The sequence below is a fragment of the Balaenoptera acutorostrata genome, chromosome 4, assembly GCF_949987535.1.
Source record: "Balaenoptera acutorostrata chromosome 4, mBalAcu1.1, whole genome shotgun sequence".
Taxonomy (NCBI): Eukaryota; Metazoa; Chordata; class Mammalia; order Artiodactyla; family Balaenopteridae; genus Balaenoptera; species Balaenoptera acutorostrata.
This window is the reverse complement of record NC_080067.1, coordinates 121,791,326-121,801,271: the sequence shown is the minus strand read 5'-3', so window position 1 is coordinate 121,801,271 and position 9,946 is coordinate 121,791,326.

The window sequence follows — 9,946 nt, the reverse complement described above, 5'->3', positions numbered from 1 at the left end:
ATAGAGTGTGAATTCATGCCGTTACCCTTTTTCACATACAAGTATCAACTTAGCACACATCATCTCTTGCACTCCTTTCCATACCTCTGCCATAGATAGTTAGGAGTTTCAACTTTATCTTCAAGTTCTTACCTTTAATTTTTTGCTCATGTAATGCCCACATTTATTTTGTTTAGTCATCAAGCAATTTGACAGCTATTGTACAAATTGGTTTTTCTTTCTGATATATATATATATATATATATATACATACATATATATATATATCACACAAAGTTAATTTTACCAATGTAGAACCACTCTGCTAAAATCTGGAAGGATGAAGAGAAAACTAAGAATTTTATTTAGAAAAATTTTTAGACAAGCTGATCATAATAGACCTGCTGATATTTTTATCTTAAATAAGGATGCTTTTGTGACTTAAATCTGGAAATCTGTTGCAGTTTTATAAAACCTAATTGTGCAAATGATGTTTAAAAACCGAATTTTGCATTTTAATCTATTACTAAATATTTCTTAGTTAATAATATTTTTTAAAATTTCAAACTCCTCTATATATGACATTTTAAATGTTCTTTGAGCTCATTTAAATACAGCATTTCAACAGGACTCTTTAGAATTTTTCTTACATGAATGCTGTATTTCTAATAACAACTTTTATTTATTAATAAAAGTTGAGTAAATACTGATGACTCAGATTGTAGTTACTTTTGCAAAGCAGCTACTTAGGCAATAGATTCTATTTAAATGATATGTTTTAAATGTTTGCTAAAGAGTTTCCATTTTACCCACAAAATACATTGAGAGCTTATGATACATACTCTAGTGAAACACTAGCAATAAGGTACATTTGAAGCCACATACTGTTTCCAGATATGTCACCTGTTCTGGACATGTGAGGTGGTATTGCCAAACAGTAGATTGATTATTTGGGAGTTTGTCCTTCACGTCGATGAATTCTGAACTTGAGGAAGACACCTAACCTCTGTGTGTTAACTTCTTCATCCTTTTAATATATGTGTAAATTTTACTCATCGTTGGTTATTCTCCTTGCAAATTGCAGTCTGTGTTATTTTATCTGAAATTCCAGACCACTCCTAAATTCTAAGAGTGTATAAGACATGCTATGTGTGGCCTCACTTTTAACATAAGCCTGATTTGGGCTCATGTTATCTCCTTTTTTGAGTGTAGGTATTTGTTAAGTCACAATGATATTATTACATGTTCATATCTCTAAGGTTGTTAATCCATGGAAAATTCAAACTTGTAATGTTTGTGTATGTTGTGCATACATTAATGTATGTATGTGTAATTCTTCAAGAAACGTCCTTCCTATACATGACCTAGAAAAAATTGCCGAAGTTTGGCATATAGATATTATCCATCTTTATTATAATCGTTGGTTATTTAATGCCACCCAAGTTCTTCTTGAAACTACTGTATAAACAACTAGATGCAAATTCTAACAGAAGTCAACCAATTGCAAAGAAAAAAAAACAGAAAAGAAAAAGAAAGAAAACTAAAGTTGTGTATCTAAATGCAGTTGTGTAGTCAGAAGCTAGGTAATTGCACAATAACTCCGACCGTTAATTTTGTTAGTTACGGTATGGACATGATGAAAAGTACAAAGCTGAATTCAAAGCAATTGCATATCATTCTAATGAGAAGATTCACGCTGGCAAGCTGTCCTTTTGCTCTCTCTCAGCCTTCAGTCAAGATAATTTCATTTATCTTCTAAGTTACCGTAACCTTGTGGGGTAGAACAATACCCAAACATTTCACCTCCTTGACCACATTTAAGAAAGCTTGTTTGTCTTGAGCGTAATATTTTAGCCTGTCCTCAATGTCAGCCTATCACTCTAACTGATTTATTTCTAACCAGAATAAGATGAGTATAAAAATATATGTAATGTGAAGTCTAAAGTATTGAAGCCCTGAATGGATTTATACTGCTTTACAGTACACGTGATTTAGAGCTAATGGAGTATATTGACATTTTATAAGCATTTAACTTTTGGAGAAATCACATCCTAGGTCACAAAGCATATTAGGATTTTAAAATATTATATATTTGCCACTTTTGGAAGGACACTGGTTTAATGGTTAGGAGAGCAGGCAACTAGTTATTCATTGAAAGTGATTCTTACCTTTAGCAGATGGATAGAAAAGATGTCAACATTTCAAATAAGATGGGATCTTTTTTTAATTTCTAAAAAATGCATTGCTCATGTTCTAAATACTAAAGAAGCAACTATCAGAGTTAATATATCCTGCCACATATATTACAATATGTTAGTTTAATACAAATACTTGAGGACAAATCTGCTGTTTGAGAACTGTCAGTAAAATAAAGGCAAAGAGATCAATTTCTCTTGGTTGTTTGTGAATCTTTTAGGTGTTTTCTATCTCCTTAAAGATTGTTACCTGTTCTTTATCTGGTATTGCTGTGTTTTCTAAAGGTCAGAATTAGTATAAATTTAATTTATGTTCCCCTTCAATTAAACAAATTATTCATGATCTGAGGAAATTTATCATCAGATTTAACTTGCCAGAAATATTTTCAGAGTAGTATTAGGTAGACTATTACAAGAAAAAAAAGCAATAATTTCAAAACCTCAAGGAATCACCTGCTCATATCATATACTAATACTGAAGGTCTCTGCTTCCTGCAGTGATGCAGGTTCCTTCCCTCTGTGCCTCTCTCATCACCTGCCTTGGGTTCTTCACTTTTTTATAGGGCTGTGAAAAATAAAGAAAGAACAATATGTGTTAGAGGCCTTATGTGTCCTGCAAAGCCTGTAATAATGGCTACCTGGCCCTTTCCATAAAAAATATACTGATCCCTTCTTGAGTGCTTTGGAGGCCTCCACTGGATTATTTGCATTAGGCCAGCTGACCTGAGCAGAGAGAAAATGCCTGGGAAATTCACCAGAAATTTCCGTGGGCTTGCAGATTGTATCTATCCTTTTCACCAGTATTCCATTGTTCAGAACTCAGTTACTTGGCCAGACCCAACCAAAAGGAAAACTAGGAGACATCGTTGAGCTAGATGCTCAAGAGGAAAGGGAAAATGGTCTGACAAATAAATAGCTAGTCTCTGTCATATTTATAATGTGACTAACAAAATGACCGCTTGCAACAGATGCACCAGTGTTATGTATTTTGAAAGGGTAATTTTGGAATGAACGTTTCGTTATGGTGGACACTTCTAGTCTCTGCTGTTCTCCTCTCTTTCCAGTAATCCAGGTGAATAAATAATTCCCCATCCACTTACAGTCAGTCAAGGGCATGCAACATAAATCAGTAGTTTGGTTCACTATTTTTAGCAGCTATCTTTGAATCTGCTCTGCTATACTAGGCCTAAAACCACCTCTCAATTCCTCTTTGTTTACAGGCAATAAAGTAGAAGACTATTTATTGTCCGTTTGACCATACAATTTGCTTTAATATTGTTAAAAGACAAACTCTGCGGCATATTAAAAATTTTTAGTTTATTTGAGCAAAAATGGATTCAAATTGGGCAGAACCAGCTGGACGTAGTTAGGAGTTACCTGCCAAAAGGAACCAGGGAGAAGACTTATATGGAGAAAGTACAGAAGTAAAGAAAGGGAATTATTTAATTGGCTATAGTTTAAAGCCTAGTTGTCTGTCTGTGATTAGCTCTCCTTAGCATTTGGATTTTGTAACCTTGAAACCTTTACAGGTTTAGGTTTTGGTTTGCTTATTTAGACCACCATGGCATTAGAGCCATCATGGCCTAATGGGCTTCTTGTTTAATTAATTTAACCCAATATTCACTATTGATCCCCATGGGCTTCCCCCAAATCTCGTTATTCAGCCTATGAGGGCTTTGTTCGGGCTGTCTCTGTCAGCATCACAGCCCCATCCCCCAAAACCATCATGAACTATGAAGGTTCTTAGATTTTTATAGTTTAATGGATTCTGGCAGAAGATACGTGACTCTTGGGTCAGAGACAAAGAACTTTGTTACTCACAGCACCATAAACATCATGAAAATGTGTATGTTTGCATCAAATTCCCTTGAACCTAAGTCCTATGGCAGTGACACAGATGGGACCAGATGAATGGCTGGCATTTCAGGAGAACTCTGAGTTTAGGGAAACTGAGTCTTCTATATATAAGCATTCCTGCTCTTAGCTTTAGAAGGAAACAGGCAGTAAGCAAACACATCCTTTGCACTGAAGAGAAACACTATCTCTATATTCCAAGGCTGTTCGCTCTACAGACATCCTCATGAATACAGTCTAGAATTAAGGGCAGTCAGTGCCACAGTGGCAGGACAGGTAAAATCTCAAAAGACTCACAGAGATCTTTTCTCCAGTATTATTATCACTGGATTGCTATATTTTCAAAATTTGTCTAGCAATATACAGGTCTGTATTGGAAGCACATTTAATAGAAGGTATGGGTAGTTTAATTAAAATCTATACTTGCTGTTTATGGGAGAAAACTGAAATCATGATTTCTAGTATTGACACGGTTGTTTGCCAGGCCAACTTTATGTCGGTGCAGAATGATTAGATTTCACTAAAATTGATTTACATAGTTTTAACATGTAATTAGGTTGTTTGCCTTGTAAACAGCCATAGTTGTGAGTCAAATTTTATTGAATGGTATCCAAATGTCCCACAGATAAACAAATATAAGTCTTTCTCAGTGAATGTAATTTGTAATCAATTACCAGAAACTCTTCCCTAGTTTAGAATTCCAACTTGCAGACATGTTCAAGATGGAATTCAGCTAAGGTTGCAAATCACTACTTGTGGTATGGTATACTGATTCAATAAAACTCTCACATACCGAATGATCTATATTGGTGCTCACTATCCAAGAAGAAGCAAAATGAAAACAACATATCTGCTGTGTTACAAGCATAATTCTTCCATTTTTCTTGGCTTCAAGCGATAAAAATGCTGGATGCTTTCGTCTGTAGCAGGATATTCCCAGCTGATTGCAAAGGAGAATTCAATATTTGTCTAGTAAATGAGTGATTGGCAGCACACAGGTGTCCACATGCACGAGTTGATTTGCACGCAGGATGGAGACCTTCTAGAATAAAGTTTTGCACATGAGAACTTGCAGAATATACTGTAACCTAAAAGTCAAAGGGAAAGAGAGATGCTTTAGAAAGCTAGGTATTGTGACCCCTGCCTAATCCCTCTTTAAATTCGTTGGAAAACATTGGCGCGCTTATTGTTGAAGAGCTATTTAAGTGGCAAAGCAAGACGCAGGTCAGGAAATCATGGTACCGTGTGATATTGGTGTGGTGAGGTCTCAGGGGCCTTTGGAAGTGGAATGGACCTCGAGGAAAGTGCTGTGCCGAGCAGGGCAGTAGAGAGTCTGTGGAAATGGATTTTTGTTGTAAGCACAAATGAGAAAGCCCTTGAGACCTCTAGAGACATTTGAGGAAGGTGCAGTTTTGTATCATTCATTTTAGGAAAATGAGGACGCAAAATCTTATTCATTACTTCTATTCTGATCTCATTGTGCCCAAAGGCTGCTTAAACCTGAGCAAATTTAGGTTTTCACTTCTTAGCATTTCGATATACCTTAAACCTATTTTCAGAATTGGGCATTTTTCCCCATCCTTTTCTAGCTATTCCCTTTCTTTTGCATAAGAATGTGTCAGTGAATTCTATTAATTTTAGCTATATATGTGAGTAAATTGTTAAGCTTTTTTAAAAAAGCAATTTCCTACTTAAGCTTTTAAGATAATTATCTTGGAAGAGAATTGATTTGTTTGACTTAAAACAATGGGCTGTAAGAAAAGAACCTTTTAAAAATTGACAGACTTATATTCTAGATTACCTTTTGCATCCAGGAGTGTTCAGAATTCAGCTTTTTACGATGGAATTTGATTCCAAATACTTGTGAATACAAATAAACAAATCATATAACAAATGAAGGTGTGATACAAACAAATTTTTAAAAGTGAGGAAGTGATTCTATCTGCTTAGAGTATAAAGTGTAAGGAAAGATTTTGCGAAGACCTTAAAGACGTAGATGAAATTCTACTCTGTTCAAAACTAGCAGATACTGTGGTCATCAGAACTTTTCAACCAAGGTAGTAATATTCTTTGAGCTGTACTTTCGAAGATTAAAAGTACTTCCAAAAATCTGAAGTTCAGGTAGGAGGCACTTGTAGTCTGTGTGACATGTGGACCTGTTTCAGTAAATGCACTATGACTTGGTCACTGATTAAATAGAAGGATTGAGGGATGAAAGGATGAGGAAAAGATGCTTTCAACGTTCAGGCCTGAAAATGTGGAAGTGAATGTAGTTTAGGAAATGATGTGCTCAGTCTGAGTTAAAGTGTCCCATTGGGCAGTTAAAAATGGGTTGAGAGAAATATTAAAGTCAATGATTTGGGAGACGTCTAGATATGTTAATAACAGTGACTATTTATGATTGCTTATATTTTAGATTCTATGCTAGGAGTTTAATATACATTACTATTTTTAATCATTTAATCCTAATGTGGTAGGTATTCATACAAATATATTTTCATATGTACATTCAAATTCATATTTATATACTTACATATATATGAAATTGATCATTTGTGAAGCTAAATAATTTAATAATTACTGCTCAGTTTCTCTAGACTTGGATTTCAACCTTTATCTGTATAACTGTGAAGCCTGCATAGTCTTAACTACCAAGCATTCCTATCTCTTATGATAATGGTTTAAAGTTTGAATGCAGTGAAAATCATAGACAATGAGCAAGGGCTTGAAGAAAAAAGCGAAAGGAACTTAAGATACAAGGAGATGGGTAGGGGAAGGAATGCCCATGTGAATGAGGCCAAGATAGAATCTCAAACAGGAACAAAGCTCTCCTGTGAATTTCAGGAGCTCCAAGGCTTGGGACAGGCCTGTATGAAGCCCAGGGAAGGCAGTTCTTTCTATAGCAAACCTTTTTCTCCACTCTGTGTTACCAGGCTCTCCAAAATGTGTGAGTGTGAAGTGAGGTGTGTGCATGTGTGTGTATAAGTATGTGAGTGTGTATCAACATGGGCAGAGAATCATTTTTCAGCACAGAGGAAATATTTCCAATAAAATTAAGTACTGGTTGAATTACAGCAAACTATTGTGGGTGCTGAAATGTGCATTGCATTCCTAGACGTGATCAGATGAAATGTTTTCAAAATTTTGCTGTAAAATATATCTGAAGACTAAAATAAATTTAAGCCTTCCTAGTTTTCATAAGAAAAAAGAACTTTCAGAGTCTGAAAAGCTGCCCTGAGGTTAACACCAAAAATAATTCCTGGAGCCTAAGAGAACATCACAGTGAATGGTAGTATTAGAGCAAAAGAACAAGTTTTCAGTATATGTCTCCTTTTCCTACTTTAGTTTAATTGCTGAAAGTTTTATTTATGAATTTCCTTTCATACAGTTTCTTTTTTTTCTATAACTCTTTGTGATTCAATTTTATTTGCTTTAACATTTCTACTTAAAAGCATAGCTAACTCTAAGTTTGTATTGTCAGGTACTTTATTATTTGAAATGTAAAAGTGCTCCTTTCAGACAGTCACTCTCTATTCCCAAGTGATCTTAGTTTGTCTTTAATCTACTCCCTGTCCTCTATAAGGCCGCTCTATGGGGGTCCTAAATTGGATCAGATTTTGTCCTTATAGGCCAATTAGCTCAGGCTTTGGTCACACAAAAGGAGAAACTAAAGATCAGCCTTGTCCTTCTGGAAACTTCCCCCTTGGGACCTCTAAAAGAAGCTTTCTTTGGTTTCTTATTTTTCTTTAAGAATTTATCAATCTCTAATGGAAAGGATGTTAGTTCTCCCAAGTCACTATCACCGACAAACTTTTATAATCCACCAAGAAGATTTTTACAAATATTGAAAAAACAACAAATAATTATCGTTAGTAACTCTTACATGGGTGCATTGGAGGTAAGTCTATGTTATTCCTTGTATTTACTTTTGGAAACTGAGGTCAAGATCTTTTTCAGGATGGGAGTTATTGACTTTTAAATCACTTTCTGATTTTTGGTTCTATGAAATATTACTCCTTTGGCCTTCAGAATCATGTCTAATGACATGAGTCGACAGTTGCAAAATATAGCAGTTAGAAATGTGGGCAGTGTCTATCAAGAAGACATATTTTGTTGTCCAGAGCTATCAGATGGCTAGGAACCATTTCATATTACCCAGACAATCATTCATCAAGTTTTCTCCATTGAGATTTGCAGATAACTTTTCCAAGTCAATCGTATTATGAGAATTTACCTTACATTTACATCCTCCTAAGGGATCTAAGAAGTTTGAGCTTTTACCCATCTCTTCACCAGTATGAAAGGCAAGAATTTGCCTGATACACTCCCAGAGCGACAACATGAAAGCAAAGGAAATTACTCTGTAAACTCCCTGTGAGACTTCCTGTTATAACAGGGCCACTTTGCATCAATCGGGAATAAAAGCATAATGATATACTCCCTAATGTGAGACTGATGCGGCCTGACCCATGCAGACACAGCTTGAGGAAGGCTATGGATACATTGGAAGCAAAGGTTCATAACTCTTTGTGGCTGAACACCTATGGAGAAATACCATTCAAACAAATTTTTTTAAAAAATGGATTATGTCTTTTTACGATTAACAGTTCTTGCTGGGAATTAGATTTGTTTTCAGGAAAATAACTGGAAGACCTACTACCGAAGTACCAATTCATATTCTGATACACATTTTTCACTGTGCCCACCTTCCATGTTTCTTAACTCTAAGGCAGAGAATCTACTTCTTTGACCTCAGGATTTATGAGTTAATGCTGCCTTAGGGACTGAAGAACAGACAAAAAAATTGTGACAAGAACATTTTTACTTCATGGAAAAGGATTACTCATTCTATTTCTGTTTGGTATAAAGTGTTTAGAAAGTTTTTGTTGACATTTTATGTTGTGTCATTTGTGTGTGTGTAGAAGTGCGTGAGCATTCCCACTTTTGAATTATGAGAGATACATATTTAAAAATTACGAATTTCAAACTGGTTTGTAAATGTGATTTAGTAATTCAGAACAAGGGAATTCTGTCCTTGAACTTTGCCTGTTATGGTCAAAGCTGCTGTTCTAAACTGAAGTACTCAGTGTGATATTGCTCTACTTTATTTTACCAAAGATCATTTTATAATTTTCGAAGAGTTGTGTATTTAAAATAACAACAATCATCAACAACAACAATAAAAAATGGTAGCTATGCGAGGTGATGGAAGTGTCAGCTAACCATTTTATGGTAAGCATTTCACAATATATATGTATATTAAATCATCATGTTATACATTTTAAGCCTAAACAATGTTACATGTCAGTTATATCTTAAGAAAGCTGGAAGTAATGAAAAAATAATATCCAGGATTAGCATGAAGACTAAATGAGATATGGATTAAAAGTATTTATTATAGCTGTTGGGACATAGCACATGCTTAATAAATGTGCTATTATTGCTACTAAACTTAAAAAAAGTAAAATAACAATAATCAGTAAGCAAACAAGATAAACAAAAGTGTTTGTCAAGCCCCACCCTGTCCTAGGCACATGGAATGGAACCAAGCTGGGAAGTACCACACAAAAAATAGGTCATTGATTGTAGGGAAATTCTAGAAAATCAATTACTAGGAAATCATTTTTGTAATATAATATTTTTGGATTTATATTTTTCCAAAAGTAGGCCCCAAATTAATACTACATATGAAATAATCTAATGTTTAAAATAGTGTTTATTATATCTCTGATAATGTACAATTGTATGAGGATGTTAAGTTGGACTCTTCCAAGTGTTCAAGAATGACAGATGAAGAAAGCTAACACCGAAAAGCAATAAACTACCCACATGCTACAAACTGCCGCCCTTGAGATTTCAGACACTTGCAGAATCTGCCCAACCGCTATTCACCCATGACACCCTACACAGTCAACTAT